Source organism: Paroedura picta, chromosome 8, assembly GCF_049243985.1.
Source record: "Paroedura picta isolate Pp20150507F chromosome 8, Ppicta_v3.0, whole genome shotgun sequence".
Classification (NCBI taxonomy): domain Eukaryota; kingdom Metazoa; phylum Chordata; class Lepidosauria; order Squamata; family Gekkonidae; genus Paroedura; species Paroedura picta.
This window is the reverse complement of record NC_135376.1, coordinates 77,928,694-77,953,530: the sequence shown is the minus strand read 5'-3', so window position 1 is coordinate 77,953,530 and position 24,837 is coordinate 77,928,694. Positions and strand designations below refer to the sequence as shown.

The 24,837-nt window shown below is 44.9% G+C and overlaps 1 long non-coding RNA gene across 1 annotated transcript in view; it reads right to left on the bottom strand.

The window, feature by feature from the left end:
- Nucleotides 1-517: 517 nt before the first annotated feature.
- The window catches only part of LOC143842674 (uncharacterized), a 56,603-nt gene continuing 32,283 nt past the window's right edge, over nt 518-24,837 (bottom strand). The window contains exon 4 of the long non-coding RNA XR_013233275.1: nt 518-1,078. This is a non-coding gene — a long non-coding RNA (uncharacterized LOC143842674). The remainder of the gene's footprint in view (nt 1,079-24,837) is intronic.

Sequence of the window (24,837 nt, the reverse complement as noted above, 5' to 3'; positions counted from 1 at the left end):
TGTGTATGTAGACATTATCAGGACATTCTTATGGGCCAATCAGATAGCTCCATTAAGAGCCAGCTAGAGTTCTTGGAAGGCCCCCTCAAATGTATATAAGTTCATGAGTTGCTGTGTTTCTTGTTCAATATTTCTAGGTAGATTTGTTTCTTAATAAAGAGCTGATTGTTTTCGAAGAAATCTGCCTCTGTGTCTGCTGAACTCACAGACTTAACACTGTTCATGGGCAGCAGGGCTCCAGAAGAGGACATAATAGTTGGGTAGGTTCCCAAGCAGTCCATAAAGTCCACTGGTCCCCAGCCATGTAGGCTTTAAATGTCTGTTCTTGGAAGCTTAATTCTATTGAGATTCCATTTCTTGTTTCTGAGATCTTGCCAGGGACCGTTTATGCAGTGGGAACTTCACTGCCCCAGCTCCCATGCAGGAGCACAAATTGGGGGCGGATGAGGCACACCAGGCCAAATGCTCCCCTGTGTGGGTGCAGGAAGAGGTGGGGCAACCTGCCATTAATAAAACTGCAGCCTGGCATGAAACCTCCAGTGGATAAATGGACAGAGACGTCACACAGGTACTTAAAACCTTGTATGCTAGAAAGTTGCTTTTAAACAACAGAAACAAAAGGACATTAAGGTGCTCAGGATGCTTCACCCAAAACCCAAATGCTGTACTCCACCAACCCCTGCATTTGTCAGAATTGTGGCTTCTATGCAATGCAACCTTTGAGGCAGAATTCCGGTTGATGAATCTCCAAGGGACAATGGGCTTTGGGCACCTATTTCACCCCCCCCCCTTGCTAGAAGCTTATGAAGCCTAGATTTCAAGTTGTCTTCTGAAAGGCCATTTTATGCAAACAGCTCCCCTCCCCCAAACATACAAGGCTGACTGCTCTCCTCATCAGAAAGCTACAATGATTGAATATGTCACAAGACACTGACATTGGAGAGGGCACTGCTTTTTTCCTCCTGCCGGATGGACCATGCCGAAACACCTGTTTCCGCTCCTGAAGTCGTTTGTAACTGTCTCCAAAGAAAGAAGGGTGAAGAAAGCATCACTAGATTAAGTTAATCTTGAAAGCCACCTGTTGAGACAGAGAAAGAGAGAATGAACCAGAAATAGAAGAAGTAGTGTTGGTTCTTATATGCCACTTCTCTCTACCCGAAGGAGGCTCAAAGCGGCTTACAGTCGCCTTCCCTTTCCTCTCCCCATAACAGACACCCTGTGAGGTGGGTGAGGCTGAGAGAGCCCTGATATTACTGCTCAGTCAGAACAGTGCCGTGGCGAGCCTAAGGTCACCCAGCTGGCTGCATGTGGGGGAGCAGGGAATCAAACCTGGCTTGCCAGGTTAGAAGTCTGCACTCCTAACCACTACACCAAATATGCATGCAAAACTAAGCGCTGATTTTCTGTTGGGGGCAGGAGATGGGAATGACTTGCTATGGAAACTGGAAAAATAACAGTACAGACTAGACAGTACTAATTTTGTTGGGTCCTTCTTCAAGGGCCAAAAATTACCCTGCTGCTGATAACTGTAAGCCAACTTTCACTGGCAACGTGTAAACAGAGCTCTTTCCCATTTATTCCTATAGGGCTTTCTCTCTTCCCTGCAGCCATATTCCAAGACAGTAACGAAAAACAGCATCTGACACCTTATTACATTGATCAAATGCCTTCCTAGATAATGGAGATGTTCCATGTTTTGAAGGCAGACAGGTCATGAAACAGAAAGCAGGATAAAGGAAACGTATTCTTCAAAGATCATGGAATGTTACCCTTTTCAAACAAAGCAGGTTAGATATTGGATTTTACAACCCCAATTACTTATTTATTAACACGAACCTTAAAGTGAGGAGCTAACCATCCTGAGAAGCTAACAATCTAAAACTGGTCATGGAACCTGTTTGGAATGTTGGTGGGGTTTTCTGGAGTTGACTTAGAACTGTGAGATGGGAGAGTTGGTGGCACCTAGGAGGGAAAGGCTCTTCCACTAGAGCAGGAAATCTCCCAGCATCCACCCCCATTCCTCACAGCTTGTGCTTTTGTCTTTATAGATTGTCACAACAAGTAAGACAGTTTCTGGAATTCCTCCAATATTTGGAGAAAGTAAGGAAGGCCTTGGCTTCAATTTACATTCCAGTAAGAATTAAAGATTTTCTGTGTAATGGATCCTTTCTCATCTAATTGAATTGTCTCTACAGCACCATCTTAATATGAGAAGTGCATGTATATCCAAAATCTAATCAACATTAGAGATTTTATCAACAACTAAAGCAAGAGAACACGCCAGAACTGCCACTGGCTTGGAAACTCGTGGTGAGGTTTATTGGCAGGCGTAGATGGCGTGAAAGGGAAGCAAGATCCAGAAACATCTATAGTGAGCATGTAAGAAGTACCTGTAGCCAGAGAGCACTATTGTATTAATCTTTTAGTTTGTATTATTATTTATAGCCTGCCTTTCTCAGTTAGACTCCAGATGGATTTTCTGATAAACAAGACAATGTTGTGGAGTTAGGATTGAAGAACTGGGAAACGATGCAAGAAAACAAAGAATTGCTGAAGGCAATAAAACTCTGAAGTTCGACGTGCCATCTTGAAGAAAGGGTTCCAAAAGACACAGAGCTGCAGTAAAATAGAGGTGATACATGCAATAATGCCAGCGTGGTATCGTGGTTAAGAGCGGAAGCTTCTAATCTGGCAAGCCGGGTTTGATTCCCTGCTCCTCCACATGGAGCCAGCTGGGTGACCTTGGGCAAGTCACAGCACAGATAGTGCTGTTCTGACCAGGCAGTCCTGTCAGGGATCTCTCCGCCTCACCTACCTCACAGGGTGTCTGTTGTGGTGGGAGGAAGCAAAGGTGATTGTAGATCACTTCGAGACTCCTTCGGGCAGTGAAAAGTGGGGTATAAAAATCAACACTTCTCTTCCTCCTCCTAAACATTGCAATATATTATAGAAGCAACCTCCTGAGTTGATCTAATATCCTGCAGTTCCGTTCTCTTTCGAAGAATTTCCTCCCGGACAACTCTTTTTTGCCCATTCCATGAAACAATAAAGTAAACAATTAGAGTTGACAACTTTGCCTTGGGATATTCCTGGTGATTTGGGAGTAGGATGGCCAATCTCCAGGTGGTGGCTGGCTCTGACATGACAACTGATCTCCAGGTTGCCTAAATGAATTCACCTGGAAAAAATGGCTGCTTTGGGAGAGGGACTCTGTGGTATTATACACCACTGATGGCTGGCATCGTGTAGTGATTAAGAGCAGTGGACTCTAATTTGGGTTGACTTCATCACTTGAAGGTGTGACCTTGGGTTAGAGATGTTCTCTCAGAGCAGGTTTCTTAGAGCTCTCTCAGCTCCATCAACCACACAGGGTGTCTGTTGTGGGGAGAGGAAGGGAATGATGTTTGTAAACCACTTTTGGACTTTTTCACATAGTGAAAAGTGGGGCGTATAAACACCAGCTCTTTATGTCTCTTTAAGTCCCAGCCCTGACCCTCATCAGGCTCCAAGCCCAAAATCTCCAGGTATTCCCCAATACCTGGCAGCATTATTTGGGAGTGGAACCTGGGGAGGGCAGAATTCAGGGAGGGGAGGGAGCTCTATAGGGATGTGAAGAATAGATCCTTGTAGACTGAAGATCAATTATAATTCTGGCCAAATTCCAGGCACAACTTGGAAGGCGGAAATTCTATAAACTCTGGTCCTTTTTTCCCCCCACCAGAACTGAATTACAGCCAAGCATTACTGTCTTACAGGAGTTTTGTACAAGTTTCCAGCAGTTGGATTTGACAATGTGCAGCATCTACATAGATTAGTTTATGCATCTGTCTACTGTTTGTCAGAGGCAGGGCAGTGGGACTGAAGCACCCCAAGGCGGCCAGGTCGCATCACAAACACCTGCTCAGCTTCTCAAGGTCATTCAGTCCTGTTTCATCTTCGTAGCTTAACAACTTCCTAGGAGGCTGGCTGGTTTGTGGGGGCTTTCAGTGAACAAGAGAGAGAGAGCATGCCTAGAAGGGAGGAAGGGAAAGACCAGTCTATCAGAAGGCCTCAGTGGTTGGGATGAAGAATGTTTTCGCTGTTGCTTGGAAGGCAAACTCTGAGGTAAATTATGGATTAGTAATAATACTAATTATTATTTGTTTTGCCCACCTTTCCCGATTGGCTCAGGGTGGTAACAACAAGATATATACAATTAATTTTTACATTGATAAGCAGGTTTTGAATGTTTAACATTCAAGTATATCAATTAAAATATATTAAATGATGATACTGTTAAACTACCCTCTTAAAAGCCATATAGAGGGAAGCCATTTCTGTTGGGTGATGGATGGAGCATTCTGGGATGGAGCATTGTTTTCTGAGCAGGGAGGCCAGTGTTGTTTCGGGGTTAATTTCCCGGCCTCAACCTCTGCCCCCTGGAACTGGTTAAGGTCTGTTTAAAAGAATTACGGTTTCCCATCATGGATGGAATCCTAAGAATTGCATTGTTACTGTGTCCTGGTGGGCTCTGCCTTAGAGAAAGAAATAGTCCCATCTGCACTTCATCTTTAGCTATCATGCGAGGGGGTATTACCAAGGGCCCACTTTCAACCTAGATGTGTGCTGTGTGCCTTGATTCCATCTGGGCTAAATTTATTTTTATTTTTTATTTATTTATTTGATTTCTATACTGCCCTTCCATATGGCTCAGGGCAGTTTACATACAACATGGGGGGATATATGGAACGAATTAATACGTACCATAAACCGATACAACAACAATAATCTAAATAACACAATTTCAGTGATTTTAAACAACAATATAACAGGAACAGGAACTCAGCTAAGGCCCTTAGAGAGGTCAGAGTGGTTCAGGCCATGGAGGGGATGTCTTAGGGGGGCCTGTGGTTGGTCTCAGGCAAATGCCTACTGGAGGGAAGCCATGTTTGCCTGGGAAGCCATGTCAAGAGCTGCCAAGGCACTTGCACTGGAGAAGATGAAGTCAAGGCTTTCCTCAGCCTGTACTAATTAGTAGGTGTGTACATTCAGTTCACCCAAACTGAAAAAAATATGCCTATTTTTCAATATTTTCTAAGCCAAATAGAGATTCTCTGATCTATTTTGTCTACCAGTATAGCTGACTCTGATTTTTCCCAGCTTTTCTTTAGTAATATCAGCTATACCAATCAGTTTGCTGTTTTGCTTTCCCCACTCCCACTTCCGCTCTGGCAGCTTTAAAGCCACCAGGCAGCAGAAGCCTCAGAAGCAGGTCTTCAGGGGGTGAGGAGAGACCTCCCCACCCCACAAAGATCCTTGGGACAACTTCTCCTGTGGCAGAGTTTAAAAGAAGCCAAACCAGCCCCAGGGTCAGGCTGGTATTTTTATTTTTGCTTCCAGATCCCATATACCTTACCAGTATTCAGAAATACCAAAATTTTGGAGAGTACAATAAACCAAAACAAAACCTTCCTTACACCTTTTATGTGTTTAGGAGTTGTTCCTCTGCAATTAAACTAGGAAGAAACTCTTTAGGATATGACTATTATCTAGGGGTCTCTAGGCACTTGTGCAGTAAAGTTTTTGTTGGGGTCCACTGAGGAAGCATTCATGAGAGAAATGCAGGATTTTTCGGTTCCTCGTTTGGATTTGGAATATCCAGTGGCACTCCTACAGCTTCTTTGTGTCTTATTACTATGTTTGGTCTGTGCTTTCAAAGCACTGGATAAAACTTTTCTCTGCATTGTACAAATTCTTATTGTTTTGCCTTTACACAGTAGATTTTGTTCTTCTGTGTAACTGTTATACCCTGTGCACTCCATTTTGTATTTTAAAGTAATATCAGCATATGCAAGTCTTCCTGGGTGTAAGATCCAGTTCCTACCACTCAGCTAGGTGAGCTGATCTTGCCCTGAATGTGTCACAGCCTTGGCAGCCTTGCCCCAGACATGGAGAAAAACTCCACCCAGCCATCTAGCCCCAGATTAACCATAAAGCAAAATCAGCAGGTCCTTGGGGAAAGGAGGAGGTGGCTGTTATATGCCGCTTTTCTCTACCTGAAGGAGGCTCAAAGCGGCTTACAATCGCCTTCCCTTTCCTCTCCCCACAATAGACACCCTGTGAGGGGGGTGAGGCTGAGAGAGCCCTGACATTACTGCTCGGTCAGAACAGCTCTATCAGTGCTGTGGTGAGCCCAAGGTCACCCAGCTGGCTGCATGTGGGGGAGCGGGGAATCGAACCCAGCTCACCAGATGAGGAGCCACTGCTTTTAAGCACTACACCAAGCTGGCAGGGGGCACCACAGAGAGTTTCTTTCTTAGATTGTATACTGCTATTTAGTGTTAAATAAATAAGAATAAATAAAAAAAAGAAGTTTGTATTTAATATAGCTGTGGGATCTAGCCTGGAGGATATCCTGGAAGAAAACTGAATTTTTAATCTCTTGCTTCACTTTCAGCACTTATTGAGTCTTAACATCTTGTCAGTTAAGCAGTGGAAGGGCTGAGGGGCAGCGTTGTTTAGGGCATCCATTGGTTTAAATATTTTTATTTTATTTATGTATCTATTTATTTATGTATTTTAACGTTTCTGTACCGCCCCTCATGACAAAGTCATCTTGGGGTGGTGCACAGCACATTGGTATAAAATCAGAATGCAGGAATATTCAGTTTCAAAAACACACAATTAAAACGTCAAACATTTAAAACAGTTTTACAGCCCTGGCCCTATGGGAGAGGAAAAGGAGGAGGGGGACCTAATGATGTGGGAGCCATAGGTCAAATGAACCAACTGTATTTCTGCTGGCCTCAACCCCAGGGTTGGCAGAAAAGCTCCGTCTTGTACATTGGGGGGTAACCCCAAATGGAGAAAGATTCTGCTATCATGGACCCTACTTCCACCAAATAAAACTCCCCTATTTTCAGGCCAGTATGTGAGATGCATTGGGATGTTCATACAGAGAATCCCGTATTTGAATGGCGGGGTTATTTGACTGAAGAGGCCAGAGTTCCAATTCCATGCAACAAATTCTGTTACCTTGGACCAGTCACATTCTCTCAGCCTAACCTACCTCACAGGGTTGTTGTGAGGAAAAGACAGGGGAAGTAAGTATTTCCTTCCACGCACAACTGAAATATTCCCTCTAATTGTCTCAGAGAAGGAGCCCATGACATTTTCCCACTCTTCTTATAAAGTCCTCTTTCTTTGACTGAGATTCAGACTGTGTAAAGGAATTATATATTTAAAGGCACACGATTGTTGATGCCATCTGGTTTTTGGAAATATAAATCATTTCATATTGAAAACAGTTTAATGTAGATTACTAAATAGGAGCCTGACCTGGATTTGGCCTCCTGGCCCCATCCGGCAGAATGCAGGAGTCTATAGCCCTGCACAGGGAAACAGTGTTTCAGCATCCAGTTGGATGAGTGAGCAGCATAAAACTGAGAAAATGAACTGAATAAAATTGGGGGGGGGGGGGACACAGAATCTGCATCTTCCTCAAACATCCGTGGGACATTATTAGAGTCTGAATATTCATAAAATTTATTTGCCTGGGAATGCTGAATTCATTCAGTGCATATTTCATATCCCAATACCTTTCATACCTTTTCCTCTTTACATTAGTTTTGTTTTGTTTTGTTTTGTTGTTTTTTTTGGGGGGGGGGAATAAAAAATTTAAATACTGGTTCTTTTGGGGTGGGGGATTCTCTAGTCTTTTAGGATCCCTTTGACGTTCCCATCCTTCAGTTGGCCAAAATCCAAATTTAGTTGACTCGTTTATACTAGCTTGCTGCTTGTTTTTTTGTTGTTTTATGGCAATATTTTAACTACTTGCCTTTTAATTAAAACATGTTCTGCTGCATGATGCCTTTTCAAACTGCACCAAATGTTCAATTGCTCCAAACATTTCTGCCAGGGTAATCAAGAGGATAGAAACAGAAATCTCACTTTTTCCATGGAAATCATTCATATGTTTACAGGCACTTTGCTCTTATATATTTATTCTACTTATCATCTGTTTTAAAGACAGAAGGAATGACAGAAGCACATTGGATAACCTCTGGCAAGAAGGGAGCCCTGCTGAACTCGATAAGGAAATGTAGACAAATTTTCCTCAAAGTTACTTGTGTTTGCAAACACATGCAAACACGTTCACGCTTAATATTTTGTAAGCATACAATTAAAAACCTTGAGTAGTGTGTGAAATGACCCTGGGAAATCACACATAACAGGCCTGCTATTGTTTCACAGTCAGTTTTCCTAAAGGTTCAAAACAATTAAGAAGGCATTTGTGCTGCTGTATAGAAAATGTACACACAGGACTTCTGGGAAGTTTTCAGAATCCTATTTAATCCCTTTTTCTCTGTGTTGCTTTCTTTACCTCCCTCCCTTTATGTTCAGCTGGCAGACCTGTTACTTCTCAGAGTCAAAGTACTGAATAGAATGCAAAAATGACAAAGAGCACCAGCAGCATCCAGTCCCCCGTGTTCGTGGCATTTTATCAGCACCTTGCCACTCCTTGCAAAAAGGCAGACTTTAAAAACACGCACACAAAGTCACGATAAGACTTTGCATGCAATAGGATGGCCATTTGCTCCTTTGGCAAAAGAGTTTATTTGCCAGATCTTCATCTGAACAAGGGGGTGGAGAACAATTTCCTAGGATGCACAAAGAAAAAGCGCTACAGCCTGGCTTGCCGTGGCCTTCTTCTAAATGTGCTATTTTCAAGCATGTGCTAAAAAAGCTCAGTCTGGAGCAGGGGGCCATTTCGGTCTGAATCCCCCTCGCTGGAGGGAGAAAGGCCCTTTGGGCTGTAATTGCTCGGAAGGTAGTGATTTTGATATCTTCAATTATCAGCATGCCCAGATGCAAAATGAATCTCTGTAATATTTATAATGTGTCGCCTCTCATAATAAGTTGCCTGATGTGACAAATGGAGACAGATTCAAAGGTGTCAATTAAGAGGGAAATGTCATGCAGGAGGTGGGTTTCCCCCTCCCCCTAGCATTGCTGATACTATCTTCTAACTACCAGGCATACACTGGAGAGGGTCCTTTGCCCCACATTTTCGCCTGTCTATTATTCTTGGACAAACTCTGCTAGATATTTAAAGAGCCCATAACTGCTGTTCATCCAATGCATATTCTTCAGTATTAAGCCACATTGACTTTGGTGGGACTTGTTCAGCACAGGGGTAGTCAAACTGCAGCCCTCCAGATGTCCATGGACTACAATTCCCATGAGCCCCTGCCAGAAAACGCTGGACATCTGGAGGGCCGCAGTTTGACTACCCCTGGTCTAAAGGATTGTAAAGGAGAACATTATGGGGTTTTGCAAGATGAACAAAAGAGGTATTGACTTCACCGGCTGGGCGTTTGCAGAGTTCTTTTTCAGCCCAATGCTTCTTCATCACTTCTTCATGCAACCTTTCGTAGATGCAAAGATGGGAATCATCTCCAGACTGTGTTTCAGTTGATTTGCCCTGAAGAAGAAGCAGCAGTTGGGTGGCTGCCCCCTTGGCCAAATTAGCACTTAAATTCCCTCCGAACGCAGCAGCAGAATGAGCAACTGACAGAGGAACAATTCCAAAACTCCACTTCATTTTTGCTACTTCATCAACTGGAGACTTGTGTTGAGGTCTTTGGGCAGGCACAAAGGCAACGTGACTAAAAAAACAAAGAAAAGGAATTGCCGCTGGACGTTGCCCAAACCTAAGTTTTTACGTGAAGGCAGAGAACACGGCTTGGGGGGAAACCAATGAAAAATGTCAAAAAAAATTCCTTATATGCACTCCCTGGGTACTTTGTGAAGTTTGGGAAGAGCAGGGTTGGGTCGGGGGGGGGACTACTTCAACTGGGTACAATGTCACAGAGATCACCCTCCAAAATGTTGGCAGAGTTTAAATATGAAAGAGGGCGCAGCAGTACACCGCTTAGAGGAATACAACAGTCTTATTTAGAAGAGAAATGTTCTATTCCGCATTCATTCAGTCTATTTGTTGGACAGGCAAGCAGGGAGGAAGTGTGCTCAAAGGAGCAGGAAGTCTCCAGTGGAGCCAATGAGGACACAGGAAGGGATTATTTGAAAAATGCCTGGAAGTTCCTATTTAGATATGCTACTTACATATCTCCTCTGATGCCCCCTGAAGGATATTTTTCATATCCTTTTGAATCCTGCACACTGCAGATCTTGCAGATTCCAACACAGAGAAGCCATTTCCTCCCAGGGAAAAGGTCTCTGTAATCTGGGGATCAGCTGTAATTCTGGGAGATCTTCAGACCCCACCTGGGAGGCTCCTGGAGGTTGGCAACTCTGCCTGCCTGGCATCTTTTAAATTAATTTTTAGAACCTCAATCAAATTGGTTTGCATTCCTGTCCTGTTTTATTAATTTGTTTTCCTGGTCATTGTTCTTGACTTTTGCTTTTCATTTGTTTTGCAACTTGCACTGGTCAAAATGTCTTTCGTAAATAATACAAGAATCGCAAGTGGGGCCCATAGAAAATATTGATTAAGCCCGTTGCTCTATGCTACAATAGTGACATCTGCCACTCACCAGCACTAAATGTCCTGTTGGCAGCCTGTCTCCAGTGAATAGACTCTTCAAGCATTGGACAAAGTTGATAAAACACAACATTAATTTTTGTAAGTGTTCTAATTGATTAATCTACCCCATTGACTGATTAAACAATAAAAGCTTTTAAACAGTTTCCGCAAGACTAGCAACATTTCTCAGGAGGGTCTGCCCACCCCTAATGAGTCAAATTACTTTGAATTAAAGTTCTTCATGGCCATTAAAAAGTCAGGCACATAAATTCCTCCGCCCTGTGAGCTTAACATGGGCTTGAAGCAAACCGTGTGATGCGGCATTAAAGAAGGCGAATGTGGTCTTGGGTTACATCAACAGAGGCACCACATCAAAACTGCAAGGTGTCATAGTCCCCCTGTATACTGCGTAGACTACGCCTGGACCACAAAACCGAGAGGGTTCAGAGGAGAGCGACAAAAATGATCCAGGGAATGGGGACCAAGCCCTATGAAGATAGGTTGAGGGACTTTGGAATGTTCAGCCTGGAGGAGAGGAGGTTGAGAGGGGACAGGATGGCTGTCTTTAAGTATTTCAAAGATTGTCAGAGGAGGGTAGGGAAAGGTTCCTGTTGGCAGCAGAGGATAGCATCTGCAGTACTGAGTTTAAACTTTATGGGGAACTATATCAGCTAGTTATCAGGAAAAAATTTGACAGAGTAGTTCAATCATGGAATTGGCTGCCTAGAGAGGTGGTGAACTCCCCCTCACTGGCGGTCTTCAAGCAGAGGCTGGACAGATACTTAGCATGGGTGCTTCAGGCTGCATTGAGCAGGGGGTTGGTCTAAATGGTCTGTATGGCCCCTTCCATTATTCTATGATTAGAGTACAGAGGAGAACAATGAGAATGACCTGGGACCAAGCCCTATGGCAAAAGGCTGAGGGACTTAGGAAAGTTCAGCCTGGAGAAGAGGAGGTTGAGAGGGCCCATGATCGATCTCTTTAAATATTTGAAAGGTTGTCACTTGAAGGAGGGCAGGGAGCAGTACCTGTTGAGGGCAAAGGATAGGACCCACAGTAATGGCTCCATGTAGAATGGTGCCAGCTAGATATCAGGGGGGAAATTCAAACAGAGTAGCTGACCAGTAGAATCAGTTACCTAAGGAGGTGGTGAGCTCCCCCTTCAAGCAGTGGCTGGACAGATACTTATCGTGGATGCTTTAGGCAGATACTGCATTGAGCAAGCGGTTTGACTAGATGGCCTGTCTCTATGATTCTATGAAGCCAGCTCAGGAAATCTATTAGCTTGGTGTTTCTTTCCCATGTGCATATATCCACAAGCACACACATAAATGCAGGGTGCTGATTCTTTCAAAAGCAAGAAAGACTGGCCTCATTGGAAGCTGCATGCAGGATCCTTCTGCCCATTCAGAGCCTTTCCAGAGCCATACATTTTTATTAAATGGTCTGTTACAGATTGGAAGGCACTTTCCAGGCTCCGGCAGCCCTGTTTTTATTTCAATTGCCTTTAAGCCACTTCAAGAGATTTTCATATATAAATATGGAAATATGCAAAATCCTCAGATTTATAGGCTCTGACGTTGTAGTTTAAATGAATCCCAAATGATCGGGGCCTCTCCCTTACAGAGCCCTTCCATTTGCCTCCATGATGTTCCCATTCTTTGCTCAATAGCACCCCCTGCTGGTGCTCAGGGGGCAGAACATGTGCCTTCGAGGTTGCCTTTCATCCTATTCGCCATCCATCATTTCTTTCACTTGAGAATTTATTTATCTTCCAAATGAGCCTACTGATGACATGCTGGGTCTGACCTAATATTATTTGCCAAAGAAATGTCAACTCTGGAACTAAGGAACATGCAGAGAATGTTACATATGTTAATGAAATCAGTCATCTAGCCTTAAAAAAAAAAATCCCTGCCATTTTGCTCTCTCTCCTTCTCTCTCTCTCTCTCTCTCTCATTCTCCTTGTCTCCTTTCAGTGCTGGAAGGAGAAACTATTGTTCAAGCAATATTGCTTCTTCCTGGCTTAGCGCTCCGTCTGACATGGTGGAGTGGCTAGAGTTTTGGACTAGGACCTAAGAGACCCAAGTTCCAGTCCCCGATCCACCATCTTAACTTGGCTGGTGACCTTGAGCCAGCCACACCTCCCTGAGTTGTTATGGGGATACGATGGAGGAGAGGAGAACAATGTGAGCTGCCCTGGGGCTCCATGGGAGAGAAAGGTGGAGGGGAAATGAGGTACTTTATCATGTCTTGCAGTTTCTTGGGTTTTCTCTTTGCAAAAGCCCTGAGAGGTGGGCTATGCCAAGAGACAGTAGTATGGCCAAAGTGCCCAGCTTTGTGTTCAAAGTAGCAGTTCGGAAGCCAGGTTCAGGAGGGGAAAGCATTAAGCCCCCTATCCAAGAATCATGGTTGATCAGGGGGAGACAGCTGGTTTGTAAATTAGCAGACTTCAAGCAGTGGCTAGACATACTTACCATGGATGCTTAAGGCAGATCCTGTGTTGAGTGGGGGGTTGGAGTAGATGACCTGTATGGCCCCTTCCAACACTGATTCTAAAACGGGTTGCAGTTAAATACATCCAAATGATGGCTCAATATCAGCAAAGATAACAATGCCATTCTTGTGGCTCTAATGCAGGGGTAGTCAAACCGCCGCCCTCCAGATGTCCATGGACTACAATTCCCATGGCAGGGGCTCATGGGAATTGTAGTACATGGACATCTGGAAGGCCGCAGTTTGACTACCCCTGCCCTAATGGGTGGCTCTTCTGCAGCATGAGCAGAGTTGCACTTAATGGAGACCTGCTTTCCCACCCAGCCACTTTCCTACAGAAGCGGGCTGTGCTTCCCCCAGTCATGTCAGAAGACCCCAGAGAATAGCATGGAAACCAAGTGGGCATCTGTTATGGGAGAGGATTTGTCCTCTTGTTCCCCGCTGGAAGTGCCTTCTGCCAACACAGGAGAGGGTTGTGACCCAGACCAAGTCCCTCATTCAGTCGACTGTCCCACAAGTTGAACCACTCTTGGAATATTAATATTGTGACCATAGTTTCATCACAGAATCTGCCCATTTTGTTTGGTAGACATACATTTAAACAAGGCCTGATTCCTAGACTTCCCAGCCGTGTCCACAGGTAACGAAAAGAAACCTCCATGTCAGCTCAGATAATGGGCAGGAGCTGTGAGCAGTGCTGTCAGCTTTTTGCCCACCTTATCCATGAGGTGGCAGCAGGCAGCAGCCACAACGGTATCCCCATTTCCCTTCGTCTGCAGCCCCTAATCATTTTCCGTCAAGGACCATGTGATAGAAGATCCAGGGGCACCTGGCTCCCGTTCCCCTCTGGGGCCTCATCACTGACGGGCTTTTTGCTTCTGTGATATCATGTTCCTGTGGGCTGGGGCCATAGTGTGAAGAGAAAGGAGCCCCAGGAGAAGGCCAAAACCGGCAGTGAAGGCCCTGAAGAGAGGCAGCGGGTAGAGAGTCGCAAAAGCCCTAAGCTTTGAGGAGTCAGCTGGGGACTATTTGGGCTCCTAGCTCCCGTTTTGTGCTGAACATTTTCTCCAGTCAGCAGCTACAATGGCTGTGATGGAGACCACGAGGGGCTTTGGTTCTTACTTTGGGGGCTGCTCCTGCTTGCCTTTGTCTCTCTCGTCCCTCCCGCCCCCTTTCGAGGCAGAGCAGGTCCTCTTTGACGAAGCCTCTGTCAGACACAGATCAACAGCCACGAAAGGCAACCTGCAGGTGCCATCAAAAGCAAGGACAAGCTGACTTTGGTCACAGACCAGCTTGAAGGGGGGGGAAAGGAAAATCTTTTCATCCTGCTCTTGGAGCAAGTGCCACTCTGGGGGATTAGAATGCACAGAGGTGACCTTCTGAGAGCAGGGGAGCAGAGCACGCCTGCTTGCTCACCGAGCCCTCCGTTGCAGATCCAAATCACGTGTTCCTCTCCAGTGCAATTTTATTTTATTTATTTAAAAAGCATCCCTCGCTCTCAAAGGGGTTTGCTGAACTTGCTGCAACCTCACACACACACACACACAGCCACGTCTGTGTCCTAGACGGAGTGAAGTCGTAGTGGCTTCTACTCTATAATTCCAGTGACTGAAATAGAACAGCCCCCCCTCCATCAAACAAAGGGACAAACGCAAATGACCAGACAACAGTGAGAAGTGCATGGCCATGTTCAAGCAGGCAGGGCAGCAGGGTGTCTTCCTGCGTTGCTGCCGGCCTATTTTCCAAACCCTCCTCCTCAATGGCCTTTTGGCCTCTTTTTCGAAAGTTTTATCAGTCTATTGTGCACAGTCTCTTTTCATGCTGCCCTTCTCCCTCTCCTGCAACTGGGGTTCCTCGGGCGTGAAGGTGGGACTGGCCTGTCATGCATGGGAACAATGCCAAGGTGGCACCTCCTCCCTGGACATCAATCTTGCTTGCTAACAGAGGCAGAGCCACTCAGAGGCCTGTGTCAGCTTTAAGCCGGCTTCCCCTCATCTGCAATCCCTGTTCTTGACTGCAAAATGCAAATGTTGGAACAGTGGGGAGATTTGGGAGCACATTGCATAGGAAATCGGGGGGGAGGGCACATATGTATATGTCTTTAACAATAAATGTAATAATACCAATAATCATATTGTTGTTCTATCCCTACTCCAATGAACCAGGATGTTAGAATGATGATGGTGGTGAATTGCCACAGTCAGATGATTTTGTAGATGGGGTTCTGCAATTTGAGATGTAGCCAAGTATTGGGGAAATGCAGAATTCTTGCTGTTCCAAGCTGCAGTGTTTTTTGGAGCTGAGCTGGTGTTATTAGTTCGATGTCCAGGTTTTTCCTGGGATTTCTAAGCACAGTTCCAAGAGCTCCAGTGACAACTGGCACAATGGCAGTCTTCTTCTCCCAGAAGAGTTCTAACTCTTTTCAAAGGTATTGGTATTTTGTGATCTTCTCCTGTTCTTTCTGTTCTGTTCTGATGTCTCCTGGGATTCCAATGATCCAAGCCCTAATTCTATTGTGACATTATATAACAACAACAGCAACAACGATTATTATTATTATTTATTTTTAGCTTGGCCTTCCGCACCACTCAGAGCAGGTAACAACATTATATAAAACAAACAAAAAGTTTAAAACATTATAATTGACTAAAGTTCCCAACTATCCAGATGAGGCTTTGGTTTTCCACAGCAGCAAAAAAAAAGTTGCCTTAGTTTTTCCCACTCAGATTCTTACGGTTCTGCTGCCCCCCCCCTTTCTTGTTCAATCACATAGAATTGTGGTGGAACCGCAGAGCGATGATTGGCAGAGGGCCTGGCAAAGAAATATGCTGGCAGTGAGAAGCTGTTCCTCTTGAAACCTTTACTGCAGCTCTGCTGAAACAGAATAATCTCCCTAACAAGGCCTGGCAACTGTCTAGGGAGTTTATGGCAGGACAGATGTGGAAGTGTCTACATGGTATGACATGGAGACAAGAGTGGTCCTGGTCAGCATCATGCTGATGGAGTGGTGACCAAAGGCATGCTTACAACCTGCTAACTGAGCATAGAGTTATTGGAAATTGGCTTTAGTTCCATACTGGAGACCAAAGATCTGATCTCTCTTCCTTCTCTGTATTAAGAAATGCTGTTTGGCATTGCTTTTGCCTCCAATGGAACTCGGGGGGAAACGGCTTATAGAGAGCTTTCCAGATCTGATAAGGAATGATGTTTGGATTAGAATAAAGGAACACTTTAATGCTTATTTCTAATAGCTTGGTACAAGCAGACGCCAACGGTGGTTGTTTAGACCAGGGGTAGTCAACCTGTTGTCCTCCAGATGTTCCTGGACTACAGTTCCCATGAGCTCCTGCCAGCATTTGCTGTCAGGGGCTCATGGGAATTGTAGTCCATGAACATCTGGAGGACCACAGGTTGACTACCTCTGGTTTAGACATATGCTCTGGTTAGTGTAAGCTTGAAAGATAAGTGACTCTGCCACATCAGAGGTCTGCAGTCAGGGCTGGCCTGGAGACTTTGGTGGTGTTCCTGGAGGTGACCCTGAAGGAGCAGCATTACTGCATTGGTCCAGGCATCTAGACCAACCCTATACGGTAGATGCAGGAAATCTTCTGCGCACAGTTTTCAATGAATAGGAGTCTCCTGTGACTTTGTTTTCAATGCAGCTAAAATTTAGAACAAAAATTAAAAGGTTTTCCAGTCGGGCATGCTTTTAGGTAACTCACACTGAGCAAGGACCCTTGGGCCAGGGCTAAACTATGCCCTCAACTTTATCTCTCTGCCTTTCTCCATGCACCCCATCTCCTACACCTAGTCTGCCTCCCTCCCATTCACAGCCGTCCTTACCACCCTCCAGTTGCTTCTTTTTCCTGGCAAATCCTCTTCAGTGAGCCAGGAGGAAGAAGAGGAAGTCCCTCTCTCCATTGAGGGTGTCACAGAGCTGGATCTTGCTCAGGAAATGAGGTGATTAAAATGATAAAGGAGTCGGAACCCCTTCCTTCTGATGGGAAGGCTGAGGCTTTTCCCACTGAGGAATGGAGATGACGGAGGGGGATCGTAAAATTATGACTGGTGCGGAGGGAGAGAAATGTTTCCCTCAGGTGACACAACACTCCCATTTGTTATATCTGTAAGAGCCAAAGAGGAATAGATAAAGACGAGTGGGGCAGCAGCAGTCTCTGGGGTCCTCCATCATCCCCATCTTTTGTAAGGCTACAACTCAGGGTTGTCCAATGGAATTGATTTGTGGCTGGTTCCGAACAAAACAAAAGGGCAGCCTTCTTTGCAAAGCTCGGAAAGGAAAGAGACGGCACCCAGGCATCTTTCAGGGACTCCTGGAGTAGATCCTACTGAGCCCTGCCTTCCCCTTAGCTACTGACTGCCATTGCTGGATGAGTGGCAGCAGCCTGACTCCCTTCCATCGTGCCTGAATTCATCTCCAGCCAAAAGAACTAGAGATGTGCACTCAAATATATGCTGCCCTCATATATACTCAAAAAATACTTCTATCTGAATTTTTTTTAAATATAGATTAGGATCAACATTCAGGATTCACTACATCAGGATCTCAATCCCAAATATTTCTAGAAATAGTTCAGGAATATTTGGGGCCACTTTGTTAAAGATCACAACTTCAGGGTGGGATGTCAGCTTGTTTTTGCCTTTTGCAGCTTTTCCAAGCAAGAGGGCTTGAGGGAGGCAGCTCTGGTGGATTCTGCTAGAATTCTCTGGTTTGACATTGGTTCTGTTGGACTTCTGCTACCACCTTGACCCTGGGTTCTGCTTGGCTTCTGTGATTCAACATGCTTCTGCTGGCTTTGTGTTCCTTGGTTAGGTAGGTTTGGCTTAAATTACCTTGGTTGACATTGGTTGTCTTTGGCTTGACATAGGCCTGTGGTTCTGCTGGGACTCCCTGGTAACACACTGGAACTGTTGGGCTTATTGGTTTTGTTTGTATTGTGGGAGGCTATTGGCCAGTGATTAACTGCTCTTGTGTGTTTGGCTATTGGCTCCTTTGCCCTGAAGAAAGCACAGAGTCCTCCGCCCCCTGAGAAACAACAGACCATGGCTGGTAGCATCTTGTTCTGGGGACCATAGAAATAGACCTCTTGATCCAATCTATGTGAAGCTTGGTGGATCTTTAATAGACAAGCAGAACTAAGTTTCCTGCAAATATAGCTTCATTTGCTTGAAAAAACAGCCACTCCAACTCCTGGAAACATTCCCCATAGAGAATAATGGACTTGAATAATTTCAGAATTTCTAAAATGAACCTGAATCACAATTTCAGGCCGGTTCATGTTTTCTTCTGTTTTTTGGGATATTTGTTTTGTTTTGTTTTTATGGTTATGGCTTTTGGCTTCAGCATTAAATTTATACATACAGTTTTAAATTGCTGCGAGGCTTCTGCAGGGCCAGTATTTGCCATTACATACAAATATGTCTTATCTGATCCACTGCCAAAAAGACACAGGTATGGCCATCAGGGTAGATCTAGTATTCACTGTGACACTTCCACATATTTACGAGACGATGTACTTCTGCATACTGGATACTTTCTATGGGGCTGTTCTTGCTCTTCTCAATTTTGAACCTATTGCAACTGCAGAATGACTTGACTGGGCAGAGGCAGACCTGGATGATGGAGGATATTGACCAGTTGGAACTTGTTCAGAGAAGGGCGACTAGGATGGTTGAGGGGTTGGAATCCAGGCCTTGTGAGGAGAGATTGAGATTGATGGGTATGTGTTACTTGGAGAAGAGGAGGGTAAGGGGTGATCTGATAGCTGTGTTTAACTATGTAAAAGGTAGACATGTTGAAGAGGAGGGCAACTTGTTTACAGCAGCTTTAGAGACAAGGACTGGGAGCAATGGATTCAAATTATTGGAAGGTCGGTTCCATTTAAATATCAGAAATCATTTCCTGATATTGAGGGCTCTCTGTAGATGGAATATGTTGCCTCGGAGGGTGGTGGAGTCTCCCTCATTGGAAGTTTTTAGGAGGGATGGATGAGCACCCGTCCGGAGGATATGATTTTTAAGTCTCTGAGAAGGTGGGAGGCTGGACTAGATGGCCCTTGGCAGTCACTTCCAGCACTCTGTGGTTCTCTGTGGACAGAATATACTATTAGCCCATTTATCCTTACCTATTCCTACGTCTTTTGCTTCTGTAAATATACTTAATGGGAGTTCCTTGTCATCTGAAGCAGCAGTTCCCTAGCGTTCCATTTGGATCCTCTTTCCTGACAGCCAGCTGGGTGTAGTGGTTAAGAGCAGCAGCCTCCAATCTGGAGAACAGGGTTTAATCCCTTGCTCCTCCACATGCAGCCAGCTGACTGACCTTGGGCCAGACACAGTTCTTTCAGAGCTCTCTCAGGCCCACCTACCTCACAGGATGTCTGTTGTGGAGAGAGGAAAGGTAGGCAATTGTATGCTGCTTTGAAACTACTTTGGGTAGTAAAAGCAGGGTCCACCCCCCCCCCAAAAAAAAAACCCAGCTCTCTTTCTTAATGGAATCCCAAGACATGCTCTCTTTAATGCAGCATATTCAGTACAGGGCAATTCCGCATCACTCCGCCGTGTCTGCTCTCCACCCCTTCTCCGTTTCCTTCCAACCTTTTATACAGACTCTTCTTCCACTTTGTTCTCCAACATGAATCATCCTATTATTAACTTGTGACACCATTAGCTTCTGCTGTCACAAGAGATGACAGTTCAAAGGCCCTCGAGAGCTCTCTGCAAAGGCACAATAAATGAGATCTCTTAATTAACACCTCCCTTAACTAAATAAATTAATTTTATGCAGCTGATATGTCATCTTCACAATTTGAGGGTGACTGAATACTCTGTCAAGCTTAAGGTTCTTCTAGCTTGGCAAGCATTGTCTCATGGAAATCAGCGGTGGGTTTTTGGCTGGGGGAACTCAGGGGTGATGAACAGTCAGACCCTGTGGCAGGAGCTTTCCCCTCTCCTCCTCATGGCAGCTCCCTCCCTGCTTGTGGCAAACAGGCACATGAAGCGTTCCCAACAAGCAGAAGCTGCTATTTTCCTCCTCGTCACATAACCCACATTTGGAAGGCGCTCCACAACATGGCAAACTGTTCTGACAATCTGTTTGTCGCAGGCTGGGAGCCACCAAGAGGAGGACAGGCAGGGGACATGGCCTTTGGGCATGCAGCAGTGATGGGCATGAGCTCACAGATACGTTCTTCTCATTAGGAGGAATCAGAATCAAGGGCTGAAGGCAATGGATAATGGGACATATCAAGTCATTGCTTTTTTAGGGATGCCAATCCCCAAGTGGCACCTGGGAAGCCTCGATTTTACAGCTCATCTCCAGGCAACAGAGACCAGTTTCCCTGGAGAAAATGGCTGCTTTGGAGGGTGGTCTCCATAGCTTTATACACCACTGAGGTCCCTCCCTGCCCCAAATTCCACCCACTCCCAGGTCCACTCCCAAAGTCTCCAGGTATTTCCCAACCCAGAGCTGGCAACCCTATTACTGGCCTGTGGCATGGCCTTCTTACCTCTCCTAAAGGCTTACCCTAGTTTCCTGTAGGCACCAGGACAAAATATTTCCTTTTGCCCAGGCTTTCAGTTAAAGGGTTAATCCTTTCATATTGTTTTTACCATTTGCTTCTAGCCTGTTTTATGAGACTGCTCAAGCTGTTCTAGTCTGTTTTTCTGCTCTTGGACAGGTTTTCTTTAATACCAGGGTTTTTAATTGTTATCTTTAATGATGCATTGTGTTTCATTCTGTAAGTCCCCCCTTGAACAGGTTTTCTGGAGAGGTTGCATTATTCAGTAATGAATAAGACCAACCATCAACCTCCTTCTGCCAAATGTCCCCCAAGAAGCCCACAAGGAAACTTAGAAGAAGGAGAAGGAGGAGGAGGAGAAGGATTGGGTGACCCTGAATTCCAGAGTTGGGAAACCACTTTCTTTCTTCATCCTATGCATAAGGTTATACGCTTAATCTCGGGTCCCTTACTTATTCTCACCTGAATTAAAGATCCCACAGAGAGAAATACTACATTCTGTTTATCTTTTTGGCTGCCTTTTCTGCATCCTTTCCACCTCTACAATAGTTTTGTTGAGACAGGGTGACCAACACTGTATCAGCTTCCCCATTATCACCGTCAGTGTAAACCTCTGAGGCTGTTGCCCGTTTGAAGATCTAGCTGAAACTGCCAAAAGCCAATGGAAAATGAAAGCCATTACTTCCTCAAGGTTCTGAAAGATTTATGGGAATTAAGTTAACAGCCTAAGGGGCATTCTTTGTAGACAAACCACATAGCTCATGGGCTAAATGAAGACTTTATCTGTCAGTTCAGTAGAGAGAACACAATTCTAAAACAATGTTACAGGGGGGAAATTAAACTTTCACAGGTTACAGGTACCAAAGAATTGCTTTCTTCTGGGTGTTTATTCTAATAACAAAGGGAGCTTTATTTTTCTCATCACAATTGACAGACCTCAATTAACACTGGGTATTTTGCACAGGGAGTGTGTGCCCATAGAGAAAATATCAGCAGCCATTTACCATTAATGATGGGCAAGACCCTCCAAAATGAGGAAACCCTATCACACTTATGACTTATCTTGTGGAGCATGATGGTGTTTTGCAAAGCACAACCCTATGAGCCCTAATTTGACACATCCAAAACTCTGCTTTGCCAACTCCTCCACAGCTAGCTGACCTGGGCAGAGTCTGCACTTACTTTGTTTATTCCATTGTCAATCCTGTTGAATTCAGATCGATTTGAACTCGAGTCTTCCTCTTCCCCCCCCCCAATGAAACAGGAAAGTGTTCTGCACGTGGTTAGGGTAGTTCAGAAGGGGGGGAGCCAAGCCCGTTTCTTTCTTTTCTTGAAGCGAGGGAGAGGAGCCAAGCAGGGAGCCTCTTTCTTTTCTTGGAGGGGGGGGGAGAGGATCAAAGAAGGCAGAGGAGTGAGAAAAAATCCAAGACCAACAGAAGTTGAGAGAAATTAGGGCCTTCTCCTTTAAGGCAAGCTTGTCACATCACCAGCTTTGGCCAATCAGGGGTTCTCTAACACGCAGCAAAGCCCAGATTCAAAACAGCCTGCTTTCTCAATCTGGATGTTATAAATATTGAGCATTAAAAGCACTCTAAGCTATCACACCATAAAGGTAGGGTCACTCCGGATCAATCCTTCTTGCTGCAGAAGGAAAATTTAAATCGCCCAAAATCATAACAGAAATCGCATTCTGTGTAGAGGGCAGGGACTGAATCGACCTGGGATTGGAATAAAAGCTCCGTGCAGTTTACACCCTGTTCTGCTTTCATGGTAACTATATCAGCAGTAGGAAACACGTCTCTGAAATCCCTCTTTCCAGTCTTTTGATGCCTGGCATACTTGTTGCAGCATTCCAGGCAATAGAGACCCTTGGAAATGTAGTTTTCTCAGGACACCCAAAGCATATGGCCTCAGAAGAACTGGGAGTCCTTGGCCACCTGGGATACTAATGTGCCAATGCTCCAGGCACCAAAGAGACAGACAATGAATGGGGATGAGTTTGTATAATCAAGCACTATGAGCTGAAGAAATATGTATCCCAAAGCCCTTGCCCTCACATTTCTGACAATAGCACTGCTTACCAAATAAGAACATACTGCTTGCCAAGACATGACCTTGTAAGGACCTTGTGTGTAAGAATTTGGGTATTCCCCTGTTTTCCTCTGATTTTCTGACCAGGTACACCTATATACAGAAATTCTTCTCACTAAATAGACAAGATGACATCCTGCAGTTCTTACATACACGGAAATACACTCTCTGCCTTCTTACTGACACATTTTTCCCAGAGTTACCATCACAAAGAACCCTTGAAACTTTGGGAATACCTTCCAAGGTAAAAGGCTTTTTATAAAGTTTGCAATTGATGAGAGAATATTGAACAGGCCCCGTGCTATGACCGGCTAGGGAAGATGCTGTTCCAATGCAGCAAGCTACTCTTGTCACTGGACTAAGAGTAATGTTGACACTGTAGATCATAGACTCTGTAGGGAAGGTTTTTGGCCCTTCTCAGGTCTTCAGTTCTGACAAGAATTTGACATCTTCACAAAACTAATTCTATCTCAAGTGAGTCTCCCTTCAAGGTTCCTAAGATATTGGCAGGGAAATAAACAATCCAAGGCTGGGCCTCAGAGTTTATCCTTCTATCCTAGTGGTATACAAGGAAATGTAAACTGTGGGCCGTGGGCAGGGCCAGGCACTGAAGATGGGTGGCGGCAGACTGAGCAGGGCTCTGTGCCTGCCCTGGCCAGCCACCACCACGCTCATCATGTGGAATGTGTTCCCACATAATGGGCGAGAATACACTTGTCGGTAAAAAACACTCAGGGGCTTTTTGCACGCCTTCAAAATAGCACAATGGTTGCCAATTGAAAACGCTACTGATTTGCTGTTTTGCACAACGTCGTCGACAATCTGCCACACATCTGAAACCAATCTGCAAAAAGCGCTTCCTTGTAGCGCTTTCAGGGAAATCCCCAAAAGTGGATTCACCCTCCGGAAAGCGATACACTCCTGCAACCAATCTGCAACACTAGCGAAAAAGACCTGTGTGTTAACATTGTTGCGGTTTCTACAAAGTCCCTCCCCCTGGCTCTCTTCTCTGATCTTCCGGCGAAGCGATCGCCATTTTTTTTTCTCCGAGCGAGCGGGGATAAACGCACCAGCGAGCCTCTTTCAGTTTAGAGGCTTCCCTGGCTTCAGTCCCTCCCCTTTAGTCACTAAGCACAAACCACAGAAAAGCCCGTTTGCTGATGTATTTTCCCTTTAATTTTTACACATTCATTCAGCCGAAAATCGGGCCCGTGAGGGGGGGGGGATTTTTTTTTTCCACTCGGAGGAAGCGTGGCAACGATCAAACGATCAAACGACAGCTCAAACACATTAGGCAGCTGGATGGGTCTCTCCGTTGCAACGAATCTACACAGATTCGTTACAATGGGTCTGTTTTTTTTTTTAAAAAACCTTTCTTAAAGGGAAAGGGGCTGTTTGGGAGCATGCTAACGGCTGCCCATTGGCTGCTTGACGGCCAGGGGCAGGACGAGCTTGGCAATAGCGCTTCCTTTCTAGCGATTTCTGCCGAGACCGGAAGCCTGTGGGAAACGCTACAAAACGCAACTGGATTCCACTACAAAGGCAGGTATGCATAACGACGAATTTTAAATGGCGATTTTTCATTCAGTGACCAATTTGCCACAAAGATCCCGGTGCGTAAAGCCCCTCAGTGTGCCAACGTCCTTAGCTTTGAGCCATGACAAGAACAGCAAGACATGAAGCACCACTGACTTGGTGGCATTTGTTCATAAGCCTGTTTCTTGTCTCAGATCAAGAGCTCTGTGCTTGCGAAAAGGCTTCTCATGGCCTATTGAAACGAGGGGGGGTTCACACCCTTGACCCGTCCTTCTTTAAGCCGACTTAAAGAGAGGGTCTTTAAAAGTTAACTACGAAGTCCCATCAAAATTAAATGGATCTGCAATAATGGCCATGAAAGCACTTTTGAATGGGCATCGATTGGGGGGGGGGGGGAGGGAATAAACAAATGGACCAAGTTTAAACTCTATGTTGACTATAAACCTTAAGGTTTTTCTAATTGGGAAATTGATTTTAAATCGAAGTCCCTTTAAAAACTAATCAATTTTGCCTTTTCTTTTAAAAAGTAAAAGCCTTTCTGAGTCATGCCATCCAAGGCAGATGAGCAGGGGGATGAAATAAATGAGGCATTGGCAGCATCTGCAGCTGGCAAGTTCTGCCACTTACAAATTGCTTTAAGAAAGTTTAACATTA